This window comes from Arachis hypogaea, chromosome 20 (genome assembly GCF_003086295.3).
Source record: "Arachis hypogaea cultivar Tifrunner chromosome 20, arahy.Tifrunner.gnm2.J5K5, whole genome shotgun sequence".
NCBI classification, from domain to species: domain Eukaryota; kingdom Viridiplantae; phylum Streptophyta; class Magnoliopsida; order Fabales; family Fabaceae; genus Arachis; species Arachis hypogaea.
In genome coordinates this window covers 94,722,879-94,746,625 of record NC_092055.1, presented here as the reverse complement: position 1 = coordinate 94,746,625, position 23,747 = coordinate 94,722,879, and the positions used below count along the sequence as shown (strand labels likewise).

At 38.6% G+C, this 23,747-nt stretch overlaps 2 non-coding genes across 2 annotated transcripts; one reads left to right on the top strand and one right to left on the bottom strand.

Moving 5' to 3' along the window:
• Positions 1-5,630: 5,630 nt before the first annotated feature.
• LOC112787878 (small nucleolar RNA R71) lies at positions 5,631-5,738 on the top strand. The gene has a single exon (XR_003195265.1). It is a non-coding gene; the product is annotated as a small nucleolar RNA R71 (small nucleolar RNA).
• An 11,695-nt stretch (positions 5,739-17,433) lies between these two features.
• Positions 17,434-17,537, bottom strand: LOC112787885 (small nucleolar RNA R71). The gene has a single exon (XR_003195271.1). It is a non-coding gene; the product is annotated as a small nucleolar RNA R71 (small nucleolar RNA).
• Positions 17,538-23,747: the final 6,210 nt, after the last annotated feature.

The following is a 23,747-nucleotide window of genomic DNA, read 5'->3' as shown; positions in this document are numbered from 1 at the left end:
CGCATAACTAACCAGCAAGTGCACTGGGTCGTCCAAGTAATAAACCTTACGTGAGTAAGGGTCGATCCCACGGAGATTGTTGGTATGAAGCAAGCTATGGTCACCTTGTAAATCTCAGTCAGGCGGATATAAAATAGTTATGGAGTTTTCGAAATTAATACTAAAATAAGGATAGAAATACTTATGTAAATCATTGCTGAGAATTTCAGATAAGCGTATGGAGATGCATTCATTCCTCTGAACCTCTGCTTTCCTGCTGTCTTCATCCAATCAGTCTTACTCCTTTCTATGGCTGGCTTTGTGTAAGGATGTCACCGGTGCCAATGGCTACTTTCAATCCTCTCGGGAAAATGGTCCAAATGCTCTGTCACAGCACGGCTAATCGTCTGGAGGCATCACCCTTGTCGTTGGTTGCATCCTATTCCTCTCTGTGAAAATGGTCCGATGCGCTGTCACTGCATGGCTAATCATCTTGGAGGTTCTCGATCATATTGGAATAGAATTTACTATCCTTTTACGTCTGTCACTACGCCCAGCACTCGCGAGTTTGGAGTTCGTCACAGTCATTCAATCCCAGAGTCCTACTCGGAATACCACGGACAAGGTTTAGACTTTCCGGACTCTCATGAATGCCGCCATTAATCTAGCTTATACCACGAAGATTCTGATTAAGAGATCTAAGAGATACTCATTCAATCTAATGTAGAACGGAAGTGGTTGTCAGGCACGCGTTCATAGGGAATGATGATGATTGTCACGTTCATCACATTTAGGTTGAAGTGCGAATGAATATCTTAGAAACTGAATAAGTTGAATTGAATAGAAAACAGAAGTACTTTGCATTAATCCTTGAGGAACAGCAGAGCTCCACACCTTAAACTATGGAGTGCAGAAACTCTACCATTGAAAATACATAAGTGAGAATGGAGTTCATTGGTCTCGGCCCCAGAGGGGAACCGGAGTAACCAAGACTACGAATACAATGATAAAAAGTTCTATTTATAATAAACTAGTCACTAGGGTATACAGAAGTAAGTAATTGATGCATAAATCCACTTCCGGGGCCCACTTGGTATGTGCTTGGGCTGATCTTGAAGTCTACACGTGGAGAGGTCATTCTTGGAGTTGAACGCCAGCTTTTGTGCCAGTTTGGGCGTTGAACTCCACTTTGCAACTTGTTTCTGGCGCTGGACGCCAGAATTGGGCAGAGAGCTGGCGTTGAACGCCAGTTTGCGTCGTCTACACTTGGGCAAAGTATGGACTAGTATATATTGCTGGAAAGCCCTGGATGTCTACTTTCCAATGCAATTGAAAGCACGCCATTTTGAGTTCTGTAGCTCCAGAAAATCTATTTTGAGTGCAGGGAGGTCAGAATCCAACAGCGTCAGCAATCCTTCTTCAACCTCTAAATCTGATTTTTGCTCAAGTCCCTCAATTTCAGCCAGAAAATACCTGAAATCACAGAAAAACACACAAACTCATAGTAAAGTCCAGAAATGTGAATTTAACATAAAAACTAATGAAAACATCCCTAAAAGTAACTAGATTCTACTAAAAACATACTAAAAATAATGCCAAAAAGCGTATAAATTATCCGCTCATCACAACACCAAACTTAAATTGTTGCTTGTCCCCAAGCAACTGAATATCAAATAGGATAAAAAGAAGAGAATATACTATAAATTCCAAACTATCAATGAAACATAGCTCCAATCAGATGAGAGGGACTTGTAGCTTTTTGCCTCTTGAATAGTTTTGGCATCTCACTTTATCCATTGAAGTTCAGAATGATTGGCTTCTATAGGAACTCAGAGTTTAGATAGTGTTATTGACTCTCCTAGTTCAGTATGATGATTCTTGAACACAGCTATTTTATGAGTCTTGGCCGTGGCCCTAAGCACTTTGTTTTCCAGTATTACCACCGGATACATAAATGCCACAGACACATAATTGGGTGAACCTTTTCAGATTGTGACTCAGCTTTGCTAAAGTCCCCAATTAGAGGTATCCAGGGTTCTTAAGCACACTCTTTTTTTTTTGCTTTGGACCTTGACTTTAGCCGCTCAGTCTCAAGTTTTCACTTGACACCTACACGCCACAAGCACATGGTTAGGGACAGCTTGGTTTAGCCGCTTAGGCCAGGATTTTATTCCTTTAGGCCCTCCTATCCACTGATGCTCAAAGGCTTGGGATCCTTTTTATTTACCCTTGCCTTTTGGTTTTAAGGGTTATTGGCTTTTTGCTCTTGCCTCTTGATTTTAAGAGCTTTTGGCTTTTTCTGCTTGCTTTTTCTTTTTATTATTTATTTTTTTTCGCCTATTTTTTTTTCTGCAAAGTTTGTTTTTTGCTGCTTTTTCTTGCTTCAAGAATCATTTTTATGATTTTTCAGATTATCAAATAACATGTCTCCTTAGCATCATTCTTTCAAGAGCCAACATATTTAACATTCTTAAACAACAACTTCAAAAGACATATGCACTGTTCAGGCATTCATTCAGAAAACAAGAAGCATTGTCACCACATCAATATAATTAAACTAAGTTCAAGGATAAATTCGAAACTCATGTACTTCTTGTTCTTTTGAATTAAAACATTTTTCATTTAGGAGAGGTGATGGATTCATAGGACATTCATAACTATAAGACATAGTTACTAACTACTAATGATCATGTAATGAAGACACAAACATGGATAAGCACTTAACATAGAAAACGAAAAACAGAGAAAGTAAGAACAAGGAATGAGTCCACCTTAGTGATGGGTGCGTTTCTTTCTTGAGGAACCAATGATGTCCTTGAGCTCTTCTATGTCTCTTCCTTGTCTTTGTTGCTCCTCCCTCATTGCTTTTTGATCTTCTCTAATTTCATGAAGGATGATGGAGTGTTTTTGATGTTCCACCCTTAATTGTCCCATGTTGGAACTTAATTCTCCTAGGGAGGTGTTGATTTGCTCCCAAAAATTCTATGGAGGCAAGTGCATCCCTTGATGTATCTCAGGGATTTCTTGATGATGAGCTTCTTCATGTGCCTGTTGAGATTCATGAATGTGCTCTCTTGTTTGCTCTATCCTTTTCTTAGTGATGGGCTTGTGAGATGAATCTTTCCATCTCCCATGGCTCAGAGGTGGAAGCATTTGTCTTTCCTTTCCTCTTTCTTGAGGTTTCTCTGGCCTTAGGTGCCATTAATGGTAATAGAAAAATAAAAAGCTTATGCTTTTACCACACCAAACTTAGAATATTGCTCGCCCTCGAGCAAGAGAAGAAAGAATAGATGAAGAAGAAGAAGATATGGAGGAGATAGAGGGATGTGTGTATGGATGTGAGTGGTGAATGGAAAACAGAAGGGATGACCATGAATGGAGAGAAAGAGGGTGAGGTGGGTGGGGATCCTTTTTATTTACCGATCCTGAGATAATCCTGTGGGGTCCACAGATCCTGAGGTGTTCAAGAAATTACAACCTTGCACCAAATTAGACATGTAAAATGCCCTTGCACACAACTCTGGGCGTTCAGCGCCAAGTTGGTGCCCATTTTGGGCGTTCAACGCCCATTTGTTGCCCATTTCTGGCGTTGAACGCCAGAACCATACTTGTTCTGGGCGTTCAGTGCCAGCTCTTCTCCAGGGTGCAATTCTGGCGTTCAACGCCCAGATGCTGCCCATTTTGGGCGTTTAGTGCCCAGATACTGCCCATTTTGGGCGTTCAGCGCCAGAACCATGCTCTGTTCTGGCGTTGAACGCCAGACAGGTGCTTCCTCCAAGGTGTGATTTTTCTTCCGCTGTTTTTGATTATGTTTCTAAATTTTTTGTTTATTTTGTGACTCCACATGATCATGAACCTAAGAAAACATGAAAAATAAAAACAAAATTAGATAAATAAACATTGGGTTGCCTCCCAACAAGCGCTTCTTTAATGTTAATAGCTTGACAGTGGGCTCTCATGGAGCCTCACAGATGTTCAGAGCTTTGTTGAGACTTCCCAACACCAAACTTAGAGTTTGGGTATGGGAGTTCAACACCAAACTTAGAGTTTGGTTGTGGCCTCCCAACACCAAACTTAGAGTTTGACTGTGGGGGCTTTGTTTGACTCTGCTTTGAGAGAAGCTTTTTATGCTTCCTCTCCATGGATGCAGAGAGAGATCCTTGAGTTGTAAACACAAGGTTGTCCTCATTTAATTGAAGGATCAATTCTCCTCTGTCCACATCAATCACAGCTCTTGCTGTGGCTAGGAAAGGTCTTCCTAGGATGATGGATTCATCTTCTTCCTTTCCAGTATCCAAGACTATGAAATCAGTAGGGATGTAAAGGCCTTCAACCTTCACTAACACGTCCTCTACTTGTCCATAAGCCTGTTTTCTTGAATTGTCTGCCATCTCTAATGAGATTTTAGCAGCTTGCACCCCATAGATTCCCAGTTTCTCTATTACAGAGAGGGGCATGAGGTTTATTCCTGAACCAAGGTCACACAGAGCCTTAAAGATCATGGTGCCTATGGTACAAGGTATTATGAACTTTCCAGGATCCTGTTTCTTCTGAGGCAATGTCAGTTGATCCATATCACTTAGTTCATTGGTGAACAAGGGAGGTTCATCTTCCCAAGTCTCAATACCAAATAATTTGGCATTTAGCTTCATGATTGCACCAAGGAACTTGGCAGGTTGCTCTTCAGTAACATCCTCATTTTCTTCAGAAGAGGAATACTCATCAGAGCTCATGAATGGCATAAGGAGGTTTAATAGAATCTCTATGGTCTCTAGATGAGTCTCAGATTCCTTAGGTTCCTCAGAGGGAAGCTCCTTATTGATCACTGGACGTCCTAGGAGGTCTTCCTCCTTGGGATTCACGTCCTTCTCCTCTCTTGAGGGTTCGGCCATGGTAATTAATTCAATGGCCTTGCACTCTCCTTTTGGATTCTCTTCTGTATTGCTTGGGAGAGTACTAGGAGGGATTTCAGTGATCCTTTTACTCAGCTGGCCCACTTGTGCTTCCAAATTTCTAATGGAAGATCTTATTTCATTCATGAAACTCACAGAGGCCTTAGATAGATAAGAGACTAAATTTGCTAAGTTAGATGGATTCTGCTCAGAATTCTCTGTCTGTTGCTGAGTGGATGATGGAAAAGGCTTACTATTGCTAAACCTGTTTCTTCCACCATTATTAAAGCCTTATTGAGGCTTTTGATCCTTCCATGAGAGATTTGGGTGATTTCTCCATGATGGATTGTAGGTGTTTCCATATGGTTCACCCATGTATTTTAACTCTGCTATTGCAGAGTTCTCAGGATCATAAGCTTCTTCCTCAGAAGATGCCTCTTGAGTACTGTTGGATGCAGCTTGCATTCCATTCAGACTCTGAGAAATCATATTGACTTGCTGAGTCAATATTTTATTCTGAGCCAACATGGCATTCAGAGTATCAATTTCAAGAACTCCCTTCTTCATAGGCGTCCCATTACTCACAGGATTTCTCTCAGAAGTGTACATAAACTGGTTATTAGCAACCATATCAATGAGTTCTTGAGCTTCTGCAGGCGTTTTATTTAGGTGAATGGATCCACCTGCAGAAGTATCCAATGACATCTTTGATAGCTCAGATAAACCATCATAGAATATATCCAGGATGGTCCATTCTGAAAGCATGTCGGAAGGACACTTTTTGGTCAGCTGCTTGTATCTTTCCCAAGCTTCATAGAGGGATTCACCTTCTTTCTGTCTGAAGGTTTGAACATCAGCTCTAAGCTTGCTCAGCTTTTTGAGGAGGAAAGAACTTGGCTAAGAAAGTCATGACCAGCTTATCCCAAGAGTTCAGGCTGTCTTTGGGTTGAGAGTCCAACCATATTCTAGCTCTGTTTCTTACAGCAAAAGGGAAAAGCATGAGCCTGTAGACTTCAGGATCTACTCCATTAGTCTTAACAGTATCACAGATCTGCAAGAATTCAGTTAAGAACTGAAAAGGATCTTCAAATGGAAGTCCATAAAACTTGCAGTTCTGCTGCATCAGAGAAACTAGCTGAGGTTTCAACTCAAAATTGTTTGCTCCAATGGTAGGAATGGAGATGCTTCTTCTATGTAAATTGGAATTAGGTGCAGTAAAGTCACCAAGCATTCTCCTTGCATTATTGTTGTTGGGTTCGGCTGCCATCTCCTTTACTTGTTCGAAATTTTCAATAAGGTTGTCTCTGGATTGTTGTAATTTAGCTTCTCTTAGTTTTCTCTTCAGAGTCCTTTCAGGTTCTGGATTAGCTTCAACAAGAATGCCTTTTTCTTTGTCCCTGCTCATAAGAAAGAGAAGAGAAAAAGAAAAGAAGAGGAATCCTCTATGTCACAGTAAAGAGGTTCCTTATTGTTAGTAGAAGAAGAAAAGGAATAGGGGTGAAGAAGAATGAAGAATCCAAACACAAAGGTGATGATAGGAGCAGAGATGTGAGATGAAGAGAAGTGTTAGTAGATGAATAAATAAATAGAAGGGGATGAGAGGAGGAGAGAATTTTCGAAAATAATTTTTGAAAAAGAGTTAGTGATTTTCGAAAATAGTTTTTGAAAAAGGTTAGTAGTTTTTCGAAAATTCAAATAAAAAATAAAATAATTAGTCTAATTAAAAAAAAATTTTGAAAAAGAGGGAAGATTTTTTCGAAAATTAGAGAGAGAGTTAGTTAGGTAGTTTTGAAAAAGGTAAGAAACAAACAAAAAGTTAGTTAGTTAGTTGAAACAAATTTTGAAAAGATAAGAAGTTAGGAGGTTAGAAAAAATATTTTGCAATCACTTTTTTGAAAAAGGTAAGATAAGAAGATATTTTTGAAAAGATATGATAGAAATTAGTTTTTGAAAAAGATTTGATTTTTAAAATCTCAATTAATGACTTGATTCACAAGAAATTACAAGATATGATTCTAGAACTTAAAGTTTGAATCTTTCTTAACAAGTAAGTAACAAACTTGAAATTTTTGAATCAAAACATTAATTGATGATGTTATTTTCGAAAATAACTAAAAAAATTGAAAAAAAGATTTGATTTTTGAAAAAGATTTTGAAAAAGATAAGATTTTTTTAAATTGAAAATTTGATTTGACTCATAAAAACAACTAGATTTTAAAAATTTTTGAAAAAGTCAAATCTAATTTTCGAAATTTTAAGAGAGAAAAAGGGAAAGATATTTTTTTTTTATTTTTGAATTTTTATGATGAGAGAGAAAAACAAGAAAAATGATGCAATGCATGAAAGTTATGGATCAAAACAATGAATGCATGCAAGAATGCTATGAATGTTAGAATGAACACCAAGAACACTATGAAGATCATGATGAACATCAAGAACATATTTTTGAAAAATTTTTAATGCAAAGAAAACATGCAAGACACCAAACTTAGAATTCTTTAATGCTTAGACACTAAGAATTCAAGAATGCATATGAAAAACAAGAAAAGACACAAACCATGCAAATGCAAAGATCAAACAAGAGGACTTACCAAGAACAACTTGAAGATCATGAAGAACACTATGAATGCATGAAAATTTTCGAAAAAAATGCAAGATGAATATGCAATTGACTCCAAACTTATAACATGACTCAAGACTCAAACAAGAAACACAAAAAATATTTTTGATTTTTATGATTTTATGATTTTTTTGTATTTTCTTTTAATTTTTTTCGAAAATCATTTTGAAAAAGAAAAATAAGGATTCCAAAATTTTTAATATGAATTCCAGGAATCTTATGCTCTTTAGTCTAAAGCTCCAATCAAAGGGTCAGGCGTGACTTAATAGCCAGCCAAGCTTTAGTATGCTATTACATGCATAAGCTAATTTGCTAAGAAAGACAAAGAAGCTCTTCTCTTGAGTATAAGTGAAACCTCAGTCCAAAAGAATTTAGACATGGTTTTACAGCCAGCCAGGCTTCAACATGCTTCATGAAACACTAGAATTCATTCTTAAAAATTCTGAAGAGAGAAATATATTTTTGAAAACATTTTTATTTTAAAATTTTTTCGAAAACAAAGGAGAAATTTTTGAAAGATTTTTTGAAAAATTTTTGAAAACTTTTTGAAAAGAAAACGAAAAGAAAGTTACCCAATCTGAGCAACAAGATAAACCGTCAGTTGTCAAAACTCGAACAATCCCCGGCAACGGCGCCAAAAACTTGGTAATGCGAAATTGTTACTCAGGTTGTGCATTATTGTTCGAAATTGACTCCCTGGCGATGGCACCAAAAATGGATGCACAGAACCATGGTCTAAACATATCTTCACAACTTCGCATAACTAACCAGCAAGTGCACTGGGTCGTCCAAGTAATAAACCTTACGTGAGTAAGGGTCGATCCCACGGAGATTGTTGGTATGAAGCAAGCTATGGTCACCTTGTAAATCTCAGTCAGGCGGATATAAAATAGTTATGGAGTTTTCGAAATTAATACTAAAATAAGGATAGAAATACTTATGTAAATCATTGGTGAGAATTTCAGATAAGCGTATGGAGATGCATTCATTCCTATGAACCTCTGCTTTCCTGCTGTCTTCATCCAATCAGTCTTACTCCTTTCTATGGCTGGCTTTGTGTAAGGATGTCACCGGTGCCAATGGCTACTTTCAATCCTCTCGGGAAAATGGTCCAAATGCTCTGTCACAGCACGGCTAATCGTCTGGAGGTATCACCCTTGTCGTTGGTTGCATCCTATTCCTCTCTGTGAAAATGGTCCGATGCGCTGTCACTGCATGGCTAATCATCTTGGAGGTTCTCGATCATACTGGAATAGAATTTACTATTCTTTTGCGTCTGTCACTACGCCCATCACTCGCGAGTTTGGAGTTTGTCACAGTCATTCAATCCCAGAGTCCTACTCGGAATACCACGGAAAAGGTTTAGACTTTCCGGACTCTCATGAATGCCGCCATCAATCTAGCTTATACCACGAAGATTCTGATTAAGAGATCTAAGAGATACTCATTCAATCTAATGTAGAACGGAAGTGGTTGTCAGGCACGCGTTCATAGGGAATGATGATGATTGTCACGTTCATCACATTCAGGTTGAAGTGCGAATGAATATCTTAGAAACTGAATAAGTTGAATTGAATAGAAAACAGTAGTACTTTGCATTAATCCTTGAGGAACAGCAGAGCTCCACACCTTAATCTATGGAGTGCAGAAACTCTACCGTTGAAAATACATAAGCGATAATGGAGTTCATTGGTCTCGGCCCCAGAGGGGAACCGGAGTAACCAAGACTACGAATACAATGATAAAAAGTTCTATTTATAATAAACTAGTCACTAGGGTTTACAGAAGTAAGTAATTGATGCATAAATCCACTTCCGGGGCCCACTTGGTGTGTGCTTGGGTTGAGCTTGAAGTCTACACGTGGAGAGGTCATTCTTGGAGTTGAACGCCAGCTTTTGTGCCAGTTTGGGCGTTGAACTCCACTTTGCAACTTGTTTCTGGCGCTGGACACCAGAATTGGGCAGAGAGCTGGTGTTGAACGCCAGTTTGCATCGTCTAAACTTGGGCAAAGTATGGACTATTATATAATGCTGGAAAGCCCTGGATGTCTACTTTCCAATGCAATTGGAAGCGCGCCATTTTGAGTTCTGTAGCTCCAGAAAATCCATTTTGAGTGCAGGGAGGTCAGAATCCAACAGCATCAGCAGTCCTTCTTCAACCTCTAAATCTGATTTTTGCTCAAGTCCCTCAATTTCAGCCAGAAAATACCTGAAATCATAGAAAAACACACAAACTCATAGTAAAGTTCAGAAATGTGAATTGAACATAAAAAATAATGAAAACATCCCTAAAAGTAACTAGATTCTACTAAAAACATACTAAAAATAATGCCAAAAAGCGTATAAATTATCCGCTCATCAGTCGTCTTCTCAAGGAATCGCAGGGAAGTATGATTTATTATTGGTTATGGAAAAGGTAGAATTTTGGGTTTCTGAAATAAAGAACAAGTAATTTAAATGGCAAGAAAAATAAATTAATAATTATAAAGAAAACTCTTGGCAATGTGTAAGAACTGAGAATCCTATCCTAGTTATCCTTATCAGGTGTGATGAGAATTGGATTTTTGTCCCACTTAGTTAACCCTTACTTAATAAAGGTAAGTCAAGTGGACTAATAAACTTGATTCCTCAGTCCTAGTTAACTCCTATGGAAAGACTAGCTTTAGAGGGATCCAAATCAATCAGCAATCCTAATTTCCAATCAATTGCTGAGTTTGACAACTCAAGTGTTACCAATTACTTAACCAAAGCCAAAAGAGGAAAAAAATCTACTTGAATGAAAATAATTTGAATTAATTAAAAGCATCAATAACATTAAAGAAAACAATCATAAGTCTGAAATACCTCGAATTGTATTAAATAGAATATTCAAATCTAACATGGAAAATTCATAAGCCAATTTGGCAACATAAGTCAAATACAAGTAAAAGCATTAGAGTATCTAAAAGTAGAAGAGAAACATAAATTAAGGAACATTGAACCTGGCATTGAAGTAATAACCATAAAATAAAAGGAATCTTAATCCTAAAATCTAAGAGAAATCCTAATTCCTAAGAGAGAGGATAGAGCCTCTCTCTCTCTCTCTCTCTCTAAAACTACATCTAAATCCTAATAATTGTGTGTGTATGTTGAATGGATGCATTTTCCCACTTTATAGCCTCTAATCTGTGTTTTCTGGGCCGAGAACTAGGCCAGAAACAGCCCAGAATTCGCTGGTTGCGAATTCAAACACGCTGATTTTCGCAAATGCGACGCGTCTGCGTGATGCACGTGTTCGCGTCACTTATCCTCAGGGAAAATATGGCAAATTATATATCATTTTGAAACCCCGGAGGTTAGCTTTTTAACGCAGCTAAAACCGCATCATTTGAATCTCTGTAACTCAAGTTATGATCGTTTGAGTGCGAAGAGGTCAGGCTGACAGCTTTGCAGTTCCTTCAGCTTCTTGTATTCCTTCCACTTTTGCATGCTTCCTTTCCATCCTCTGAGCCATTCCTGCCCTGTAATCTCTGAAATCACTTAACACACATATCACGGCATCGAATGGTAATAAGAGAGGATTAAATATAGCAAATTTAAAGCCCAAAGAAGCATGTTTTCAATCATAGCACAAAATCCGGAAGGAGAAAGTAAAACCATGCAAATAGTATGAATAAGTGGGTAAAGAGTTGATAAAAACCACTCAATTGAGCATAATATAAATCATAAAATAGTGGTTTATCAGCTAGCATCAATCTCATGCCACTTTCATTGATGAAAAAGCTTCAAATTGAGGAGGTAAAACCCACTTGTATCTCTCTTCAACTTGCTGATCTTTCTATTAAATTACCTGTGTGTATTGTTGAGGATTTACTTGTGAAAGTAGGACCCTTTATTTTTCCTGCTGATTTTGTTATATTAGACATGGAAGAGGATGTAAAATCCTCTATTATTCTTGGTAGACCTTTTTTAGCTACAGGTAGAGCTCTGATTGATGTGAAAAAGGGTGAATTAACCCTGAGGGTCAATGAAGAACAGGTGGTCCTTAATGTTTTTGAAGCTCTCAAGCATCCTAATGATTCTGAAGGGCATATGAGAATTGATATTATTGAACCACTTGTTCAAGAAGTACTGGAAGCTGAGGTACTTGATGACATTCTGGATCCTATCTCTGAATATGAATTAGTTGAAGTTGATGATTCACCACCCCAGAAGGTACTAGTTCACACGCCTAAAGCAGAGGAGGAAGTCCCCAAGCTTGAGCTCAAAGATTTACCTCCTTCTCTGAAATATGTGTTCTTGAGTGAAAATAATTCCTATCCAGTAATTATTAGCTCTTCCCTGAAGCCTGAAAAGGAAGAGGCGCTTGTTTCAATGCTCAGGAGCCATAAAATAGCTCTTGGGTGGACCATCAGTGACTTGAAGGGGATTAGTCCAACCAAGTGTATGCACAAGATCCTCCTTGAAGATGATGCTAAACCAGTTGTGCAACCACAAAGGAGACTCAATCTAACTATGAAAGAAGTGGTCCAAAAAGAGGTAAGGAAACTATGGGAAGCATGTATTATTTACCCTATTTCTGACAGTCCTTGGGTAAGTCCTGTGCAGGTAATTCCCAAGAAAGGAGGGATGACAGTGATCAAGAATGAAGAGAATGAGCTTATTCCTACAAGAACAGTCACAAGATGGAGAATGTGTATAGACTACAGGAGGCTCAACACTGCTACCAAGAAGGATCACTTTCCCCTGCCTTTCATTGATCAGATGCTTGAGAGGTTAGCTAGTCATGCATTTTACTATTTTCTAGATGGATATTCTGGATATAACCAAATTGCAGTGGACCCTCAAGATCAAGAGAAGACAGCATTCACATGCCCCTTTGGAGTATTTGCCTACAGAAGAATGCCATTTGGACTTTGCAATGCTCCAGCAACTTTTCAGAGGTGTATGCTTTCCATCTTTTCTGATATGGTTGAAAAGTTTATTGAGGTATTTATGGATAACTTTTCTATTTTTGGTAATTCTTTTGAATCCTGCCTTAAGCATTTATCTCTGTCTTGAAACGGTGTCAAGAATCAAACCTTGTTTTAAATTAGGAAAAATGTCATTTTATGGTTACAGAAGGTATTATTCTTGGACACCAGATTTCAAGTAAGGGAATTGATGTTGATAGAGCAAAGGTGGAGGTAATTGTAAAATTACCACCACCAACTAATGTTAAGGTAGTCAGGAGTTTCTTGGATCATGCAGGATTTTATAGAAGATTTATAAAGGATTTTTCTAAAATTGCTAAACCCTTAAGCAACTTGTTGGTTGCTGATGTTCCTTTTGTCTTTGATTCTGATTGTCTGCATGCTTTTGAAACTCTGAAAGAAAACCTTACCTCTGCTCCCATTATAGCTCCCCCTGACTGGGATTTACCATTTGAATTAATGTGTGATGCTAGTGACTTTGCTATAGGATCTGTTTTAGGACAAAGGCATGGTAAGCTTGTACATGTCATTTACTATGCCAGTCGTGTGTTAAATGATGCTCAAAAGAATTACACAACTAGGAATTATAAGCTGTTGTGTATGTTGTTGATAAGTTTAGGTCCTATTTACTTGGTTCTAAGGTTATTGTTTATACTGACCATGCTGCTTTGAAGTACCTTCTAACCAAACAGGATTCTAAACCAAGATTAATCAGATGGGTGTTTGGTGCACGAAATTGTGATCTCTAAAATGACGCCAACAACTTGGTACGCACGAATGTAATCTCAACTCTTTGTCACAACTTCGCACAACTAACCAGCAAGTGCACTGGGTCATCTAAGTAATAAACCTTACGTGAGTAAGGGTCGATCCCACAAAGATTGTCGGCTTGAAGTAAGCTATGGTTATCTTGTAAATCTCAGTCAGGCGGATTCAAATGATTATGAAGTTTAAGATAATTAAAATATGAATAAAACATAAAATAAGATAGAGATACTTATGTAATTCATTGGTGAGAATTTCAGATAAGCGTATGAAGATGCTTTGTTCCTTCTGAACCTCTGCTTTCCTATTGCCTTCATCCAATCATTCATACTCCTTTCCATGGCAAGCTTTATGTTGGGTATCACCGTTGTCAATGGCTACCTCCCGTCCTCTCAGTGAAAATGGTCCAAATGTGCTGTCACCACACAGCTAATCAGCTGTTGGTTCTTGATCATGTTGGAATAGGATCCATTGATCCTTTTGCGTCTGTCACTACGCCCAACGCTCGCGAGTTTGAAGCTCATTGATGAGCGGATAATTTATACGCTTTTTGGCATTGTTTTTAGTATGTTTTTAGTATATTTTAGTTAGTTTTTATTATATTTTTATTAGTTTTTAAATAAAAATCACATTTCTGGACTTTACTATGAGTTTGTGTGTTTTTCTGTGATTTCAGGTATTTTATGGCTGAAATTGAGGGACCTGAGCAAAAATCTGATTCAGAGGCTGAAAAAGGACTGCAGATGCTGTTGGATTCTGACCTCTCTGCACTCAAAGTGGATTTTCTGGAGCTAAAGAAGCCCAATTGGCGCGCTCTCAATTGTGTTGGAAAGTACACATCCTGGGCTTTCTAGAAATATATAATAGTCTATACTTTGCCCAAGATTTGATGGCCCAAACATTCGTTCCAAGTCAGCTCAAGAATTCTGGCGTTTAACTCCAAAACTGGCACAAAAGCTGGAGTTAAACACCCAAACTGGCACAAAAGCTGGTGTTTAACTCCAAGAAAAGTCCCCAGAAGAAGATTTCTGCATTAATTACTCATTTCTGTAACCCTAGGCTACTAGTTTTCTATAAATAGGACCTTTTGCTATTGTATTAGGAGAATCTTTGGACGTTTAGTCCCTATACTTTGGGAGGCTGGCCATTCGGCCATGCCTAGACCTTGTTCTTATGTATTTTCAACGGTGGAGTTTCTACACACCATAGATTAAGGTGTGGAGCTCTGCTGTTCTTCATGAATTAATACAAGTACTATTATTTTTCTATTCAACTCAAGTCTATTTCTTCTCCAAGATATTCATTCGCACCCAAGAACATGATGAATGTGATGATTATGTGACACTCATCACCATTCTCACCTATGAACGCGTGACTGACAACCACTTCGGTTCTGCAAGCAAACAAGCTTGAATGTGTATCTCTTGGGTTTCTAATCTAAGATTAGAATTTTCGTGGTATAGGCTAGAATTATTGGCGGCCATTCCTGAGATCCGAAACGTCTAAACCTTGTCTGTGGTATTCTGAGTAGGATCTGGAAAGGGATGACTGTGACGAGCTTCAAACTCGCGATTGTTGGGTATGTGACAGACGCAAAAGGATCAATGGATCCTATTCCAACATGATCGAGAACCGACAGATGGTTAGCCGTGCGGTGACAGCGTGCGTAGAACATTTTCAATGAGAGGACGGAAAGTAGCCATTGACAACGGTGATGCCCAACATAAAGCTTGCCATGGAAAGGAGTATGAATGATTGGAAGAAGGCAATAGGAAAACAGAGGTTCAGGAGGAACAAAGCATCTTCATACGCTTATCTGAAATTCCAACCAAAGAATTACATAAGTATCTCTATCTTTAGTTTATGTTTTATTTATCTTTTAATTATCAATTCTCCATCACCATCTGAATTCGCCTGACTGAGATTTACAAGGTGACCATAGCTTGCTTCAAGCCGACAGTCTTCGTGGGATCGACCCTTACTCACGTAAGGTATTACTTGGACGACCCAGTGCACTTGCTGGTTAGTTGTGCGGAATTGTGACAAAGTGTGATTCACGTTTGAGAGCTCCAAGTCCTTTGGCGCCATTGTTGATGATCACAATTTCGTGCACCAAGTTTTTGGCGCCATTGCCGGGGATTGTTCGAGTTTGGACAACTGACGGTTCATCTTGTTGCTTAGATTAGGTATTTTTTTCTTTTTATTTTTCAGAATTTTTAAGAATGAATTCTAGAGTTTCAAGGTGATGTTCTTATCATCACAAAAGCTGATTGATTCTCATCAATTTAGCTGCTGAATGTAATGTCCTGCTGAAGCTTGGCCAACCATGTCTAATCTTTTTAGACTGAAGCTTTAGACTAACATTGCATGATTCCTGGAATTCTTATTAAAAGTTTTGAATCCCTTTATTTTCTTTTCCATAAAAGTTTCAAAAATCACAAAAAAAATTTATAAAATCATAAAAATAAAAATTATTTTATGTTTCTTGTTTGAGTATAGTGTCAATTTTTAAGTTTGGTGTCAATTGCATTCTTCTTGCATTTTTCGAAAATATGCAATATGTTCTTCATTAATCTTCAAGTTGTTCTTGATGATTTCATTGCTCTGATCTTTAAATTCCCTTGTTTTGTGTGTTTAGTTGTTTCTCATATGCATTCTCAATTTGTTAGTGTCTCTTATATGAAAATTTTTAAGTTTGGTGTCCTGCATGCATTGTTTGTTTGATTTGAGTTTCCTAAGATTAATTATATTTTGATTTTTTCTCATCATTGAAAAATTCAAAAAAATTCTCAAAACTATGTCTTTTCAAGTCAATAATACAGAGAATTGAAGATTCAGAACATTCAACAGAGGAATCAAACAGAAAAAGCTGGGTGTTCAAAATGCCCAGTGAAGAAGGAAAACTGGCGTTTAAACGCCAGCCAGGGTACCTAGCTGGGCATTTAACGCCCACAAAGGTAGCATTTTAGGCGTTAAACGCCAGAATGGATGCCATCCTGGGTGTTTAACGCCAGAAGGACACTAGAGGGAAGATTTTGTTCAAATCTTTTTCAAATCATATCTTTTCAATGATATCTCTTCAAAATCAATTTCTTTCCATTTTTTTATTTTTACTATTTTCAAAAATCCTTGCTAAAATTAATGATTTACTTCAAAATTTTCTAGTTGTTACTTGCCTATTAAGAAAGGATCAAAAGTTTTAATTCTAGAATCATATCTTCTAATTTCTTGTTAGTCAAGTAAATCAACTTTAATTTTAAAACTTTTTCTTTTTAGTTTGATTTTCAATCATATCTTCTCAATCATATCTTTTCAATCACATCTTTTTCAAAATTAACTCTCAGTCATATCTTTTTGATTTCTAATTTCAAAATCTTTTTCAAAAATCACTTAATTTCTTTCCCAATCTTAATTTTCGAAAATCTCAATCAAATTTTTAAATTTCTTTTTATTATTTCAAAATCTTTTTAATTTATTTTCGAAAATTCTTCCCCTCTTCTCACATCCTTCTATTTAAGGGATTAACACTCCTCCTCAAGGTGCAATTCGAACTCTATCCTTCTTTATATGTTCGAATTCTCTTCTATCTACCTCCTCCTTCTATTCTTCTTTTCCTTTGACACCTCAAGGAATCTCTATACTGTGACATAGAGGATTCCCTACTTTCTTGTTCTCTTCTCTTTCATATGAGTAGGAACAAAGATAAAGGCATACTTGTTCAAGCTGATCCTGAACCTGAAAGGACCTTGAAGAGAAAGCTAAGAGAAGCTAAAGCACAATTTTCTCTAGAGGGCCTAACAGAGCTTTTCAAAGAAGAAGAAACCATGGCAGCCGAAAACAACAATGCCAACAATGCAAGGAAGGTGCTTGGTGACTTTACTGCACCTACTCCCGACTTCTATAGGAGAAGCATCTCAATCCCTGCCATTGGAGCAAACAACTTTGAGCTTAAGCCTCAATTAGTTTCTCTAATGCAACAGAATTGCAAGTTTCATGGACTTCCATTGGAAGATCCTCATCAGTTCTTAGCTGAATTCTTGCAAATCTGTGACACTGTCAAGACCAATGGGGTTGACCCTGAAGTCTACAGACTTATGCTTTTTCCTTTTGCTGTAAGAGACAGAGCTAGGACATGGTTGGATTCACAACCTAAAGAAAGCCTGAACTCTTGAGAAAAGCTAGTCAATGCCATCTTGGCAAAGTTCTTTCTACCTCAAAAATTGAGCAAGCTTAGAGTGGAAGTCCAAACCTTCAGACAGAAGGAAGGTGAATCCCTCTATGAAGCTTGGGAAAGATACAAGCAATTGATCAGAAGGTGCCCTTCTGACATACTTTCAGAATGGAGCATCATAGGCATTTTCTATGATGGTCTGTCTGAACTATCCAAGATGTCATTGGATAGCTCTGTTGGAGGATCTCTTCATCTGAAGAAGACACCTGCAGAAGCTCAGAAACTCATTGAAATGGTTGCAAATAACCAATTCATGTACACTTCTGAAAGGAATCCTGTGAATAATGGGACAACTCAGAAGAAGGGAGTTCTTGAGATTGATACTCTGAATTCCATATTGGCTCAGAATAAAATATTGACCCAAAAAGTCAATATGATTTCTCAGAGTCTGTCTGAAATGCAAGCAGCAACAGGCAGTACTAAGGAAGCTTCCTCTGAAGAAGAAGCTTATGATCCTGAGAACCCAGCAATAGAAGAGGTGAATTACATGGGAGAACCCTATGGAAACACCTATAATCCTTCCTGGAGAAATCATCCAAATCTCTCATGGAAGGATCAACAGAGATCTCAACAAGGTTTCAACAACAATAATGGTGGAAGAAACAGGTTTAGCAATAGCAAGCCTTTTCCATCATCTTCTCAGCAACAGACAGAGAATTCTAAGCAAAGCCACTCTGACTTAGCAACCATTGTCTATGATCTAATCAAAACCACTCAAACTTTCATGACTGAAACAAGGTCCTCCATTAGAAATTTGGAGGCACAAGTGGGTCAGCTGAGTAAGAAAATTACTGAACTCCCTCCTAGTACTCTCCCAAGCAATACAGAAGAGAATCCAAAGAGAGAATGCAAGGCCATAAACACGTCTCACATGGCCGAACCTGGAGAGGAGGAAGAGGCAGTGATCTCCACTGAGAAAGACCTCAATGGACGTCTACTGACCTCCATGGAGTTCCCTAAAGAGGAACCATGGGAATCTGAGGCTCACACTGAGACCATAGAGATTCCATTGAATTTACTTTTTCCATTCATGAGCTCTGATGAGTATTCTTCCTTTGAAAAGGATGAAGATGTTACTGAAGAGCAAGTTGCTAAGTACCTTGGAGCAATCATAAAGCTAAATGCCAGGTTGTTTGGTAATGAGACTTGGGAGGATGAACCTCCATTGCTCATCAAAGAACTGGATGACTTGACTAGGCAGAGATTACCTCTGAAGAGACAAGACCCTGGAAAGTTCTCAATACCTTGTAGTATAGGCACCATAACCTTTGAGAAGGCTCTGTGTGACCTGGGATCAAGTATAAACCTTATGCCTCTCTTTGTAATAGAGAAGCTAGGGATCATTGATGTACAAGCTGCAAGAATCTCACTGGAGATGGCAGACAATTCAAAGAAACAGGCTTATGGACTTGTAGAGGATGTCTTGGTAAAGGTTGAAGACCATTACATCCCTGCTGATTTCATAATCTTAGAGACTGGGAAGTTTATGGATGAATCCATATCCTTGGCAGACCCTTCCTAGCCACAGCAAAAGCTGTGATTGATGTTAACAGAGGAGAATTGATCATTCAAGTGAATGAAGACTCCCTTGTGTTTAAAGCTCAAGGATATCCCTCTGTAACCATGGAGAGGAAGCATGAAGAGCTTCTCTCAATACAGAGTCAAACAGAGCCCCCATAGTCAAACTCTAAGTTTGGTGTTGGGAGGCCACAACCAAACTTTAAGTTTGGTGTTGAACCCCCACATTCAAACTCTAAGTTTGGTGTTGGGAGATTCCAACACTGCTCTGAACATCTGTGAGGCTCCATGAGAGCCCACTGTCAAGCTATTGACATTAAAGAAGCGCTTGTTGGGAGGCAACCCAATCTTTAATTATCTATGTTAAATTTCTATTTTCTTTTGTTATTTTTATGTTTTCTATAAGTTGATGATCATGTGAAGTCACAAAAACAATTGAAAAAGCAAAAACAATAGAAAAAACAGAATGAAAAATAGAACACCCTGGAGGAGAAACTTACTGGCGTTTAAACGCCAGTAAGGGTAGCAGAATGGGCGTTAAATGCCCAGTCTGGCACCATTCTGGGCGTTTAACGCCAGAAATGGGCACCAGACTGGCGTTTAATGCCAAGAATGGGCAAGAAACTAGCGTTAAACGCCAGAAATGGGCAGCAGCCTGGCGTTTAACACCAGGATTAGCAGCAAGGGGCATTTTGTATGCCACATGGTGCAGGGATGAGAAATCCTTGACACCTCAGGATCCGTGGACCCCACAGGATTCCCACCTACCCCACCTCTCTCTCACATCTTCACCCATTCACCAATCACCTTAATACCTCTTCCCCAAAAACCCCTCACCTATCAAATCCCACCATTCTCTTCACCACTCACATCCATCCTTCATAAAACCCCACCTACTTCACCATTCAAATTCAAACCACTTTCCCACCCAAACCCACCCATAATGGCCGAACCATACCTCCCTCTCCACTCCTATATAAACCCATCTTCACTCCTTCATTTTCACACAACATACACATTACCTATCTCCCTTGGCCGAAACACAAAGCCCCCTCCATCTCCTCTATTTCTTCTTCTTCTACTCTCTTCTTTCTTCTTTTGCTCGAAGACGAGCAACCTTCTAAGTTTAGTGTGGTAAAACCTAAAGCTTTTTTTTGTTTTTCCATAACCATTAATGGCACCAAAGGCCGGAGAAACCTCTAGAAAGAAGAAAGGGAAGGCAAAAGCTTCCACCTCCGAGTCATGGGAGATGGAGAGATTCCTCTCAAGGGTGCATCAAGACCACTTCTATAAAGTTGTGGCCAAGAAGAAGGTGATCCCCGAGGTCCCTTTTAAGCTCAAAAAGGGCGAATATCCAGAGATCTGACATGAGATCCGAAGAAGAGGTTAGGAAGTTCTCACCAACCCCATTCAACAAGTCGGAATCTTAATAGTTCAAGAGTTCTATGCCAATGCATGGATCACCAAGAACCATGATCAAAGTGTGAACCCGGACCCCAAGAATTGGCTTACAATGGTCCGAGGAAAATACTTAGATTTTAGTCCAGAAAATGTAAGGTTGGCGTTCAACTTGCCCATGATGCAAGGAGATGCACACCCATACACTAGAAGGGTCAACTTTGATCAAAGGTTGAACCAAGTCCTCATGGACATATGTGAAGATGGCGCTCAATGGAAGAGAGATTCAAGAGGGAAGCCGGTTCAACTAAAAAGGCATGACCTCAAACCCGTGGCTAGGGGATGGTTGGAGTTCATCCAACGCTCAGTCATTCCTACTAGCAACCGGTCTGAAGTTACTATAGACCGTGCTATCATGATTCATAGCATCATGATTAGAGAGGAAGTAGAAGTCCATGAGGTTATATCTCAAGAACTCTACAAGGTGGCGGACAAGTCCTCTACCATGGCAAGGTTAACCTTCCCTCATCTCATTTGTCACCTCTGCAATTCAGCTGGAATTGACATAGAGGAAGACATCCTCATTGATGAGGACAAGCCCATCACTAAGAAAAGGATGGAGCAAGTGAGAAAACCTCACCAAGAGCATGAGGAAACTCCTCATCATGAAATCCCTGAGATTCCTCAAGAGATGCATTTTCCTCCACAAAACTATTGGGAGCAAATCAACACCTCCCTAGGAGAATTGAGTTCCAACATGGGACAACTAAGGGTGGAGCACCAAGAGCATTCCATCCTCCTCCATGAAATTAGAGAAGACCAAAGAGTCATGAGAGAGGAGCAACAAAGGCAAGGAAGAGACATTGAGGAGCTCAAGCACTCCATAAGATCTTCAAGAGGAAGAACAAGCCGCCATCACTAAGGTGGACCCGTTCTTTAATTTCCTTGTTCTTTATTTTCTGCTTTTCGAAAATTGTGCTTTATGTTTATTTATGTTTGTGTCTTTATTACATGATCACTAGTGTCTAAGTGTCTATGCCTTAAAGCTATGAAAATGAATCCATCACCTTTCTTAAATGAAAAATATTTTTAATTGAAAAAGAAAAAGAAGTGCATGAATTTCAAATTTTAAAACAGTTTAATTATTTTGATGGGGTGGCAATACTATTGTTTTTCTGAATGAATGCTTGAACAATGCATATTTTTGAATTTGATTGTTTATGAATGTTAAAATTGTTGGCTCAATGATGGGAGAAGGTAAAATGTTATCTGATGATCTGAAAGATCATAAAATTGATTCTTGAAGCAAGAAAAAGCAGTGAAAAGCTTGCAGAAAAAAAAAAGGAGAGGCAAAAAAAAAAGAGAAAAGGAAAAGAAAGAAAAAGAAAAGCAAGCAGAAAAAGCCAATACCCCTTTAAACCAAAAGGCAAGGGTGATAAAAAGGGATCCAAGGCTTTGAGCATCAGTGGATAGGAGGGCCCACAGGAATAAAATGCTGGCCTAAGCAGCTAAACCAAGCTGTCCCTAACCATGTGCTTGTGGCGTGAAGGTGTCAAGTGAAAACTTGAGACTGAGCGGTTAAAGTCGTGGTTCAAAAGCAAAAAGAGTGTGCTTAAGAGCTCTGGACACCTCTAATTGGGGACTCTAGCAAAGCTGAGTCACAATCTGAAAAGGTTCACCCAGTTATGTGTCTGTGGCATTTATGTATCCGGTGGTAATACTGGAAAACAAAATGCTTTGGGTCACAGCCAAGACTCATAAAGTAGCTGTGTTCAAGAATCAACATACTTAACTAGGAGAATCAATAACACTATCTGGTCTCTGTGTTCCTATAGATGCCAATCATTCTGAACTTCAAAGGGTAAAGTGAGATGCCAAAACTGTTCAGAAGCAAAAAGCTAAAAGCCCCGCTCATCTAATTAATACTGATCTTCATAGATATTTTTGGAAATTCATTGTACATTCTATTCTTTTTATCCTATTTGATTTTTAGTTGCTTGGGGACAAGCAACAATTTAAGTTTGGTGTTGTGATGAGCAGATAATTTATACGCTTTTTGACATTCTTTTTAGTATGTTTTTAGTATATTTTAGTTAGTTTTTATTATGTTTTTCTTAGTTTTTAAATAAAAATCACATTTCTAGACTTCACTATGAGTTTGCGTATTTTTCTGTGATTTCAGGTATTTTCTGGCTGAAATTGAGGGACCTGAGCAAAAATCTGATTCAGAGGCTGAAAAAGGACTGCAGATGCTGTTGGATTCTGACCTCGCTGCACTCAAAGTGGATTTTCTGGAGCTACAGAAGCTCAATTGGCACGCTCTCAATTGCGTTGGAAAGTAAACATTCTGGGCTTTCCAGAAATATATAATAATCTATACTTTGCCCAAGATTTGATGGCTCAAACAGGCATTCTAAGTCAGCTCAAGAATTCTGGCGTTTAACTCCAAAACTGGCACAAAAGCTGGAGTTAAACGCCCAAACTGGCACAAAAGCTAGCATTTAACTCCAAGAAAAGTTTCTACACATGGAAGCTTCAATGCTCAGCCCAAGCACACACCAAGTGGGCCCGGAAGAAAATTTCTGCATTAATTACTCATTTTTGTAACCCTAGGCTACTAGTTTTCTATAAATAAGACCTTTTGCTATTGTATTAGGAGAATCTTTGGACGTTTAGTCCCTAGACTTTGGGAGGCTGGCCATTCAGCCATGCCTAGACCTTGTTCTTATGTATTTTCAACGGTGGAGTTTCTACACACCATAGATTAAGGTGTGGAGCTCTGCTGTTCTTCATGAATTAATACAAGTACTATTATTTTTCTATTCAACTCAAGTCTATTTCTTCTCCAAGATATTCATTCGCGCCCAAGAACATGATGAATGTGATGATTATGTGACACTCATCACCATTCTCACCTATGAACGCGTGACTGACAACCACTTCCGTTCTACATGCAAACAAGCTTGAATGTGTATCTCTTGGGTTTCTAATCTAAGATTAGAACCTTCGTGGTATAGGCTAGAATTATTGGCGGCCATTCCTGAGATCTGGAACGTCTAAACCTTGTCTGTAGTATTCTGAGTAGGATCTGGGAAGGGATGACTGTGACGAGCTTCAAACTCGCGATTGTTGGGCGTGTGACAGACGCAAAAGGATCAATGGATCCTATTCCAACATGATCGAGAACCGACAGATGATTAGCCGTGCGGTGACAGCGTGCGTAGAACATTTTCACTGAGAGGACGGGAAGTAGCCATTGACAATAGTGATGCCCAACATAAAGCTTGCCATGGAAAGGAGTATGAATGATTGGAAGAAGGCAATAGGAAAGTAGAGGTTCAGGAGGAACAAAGCATCTTCATACGCTTATCTGAAATTCCAACCAAAGAATTA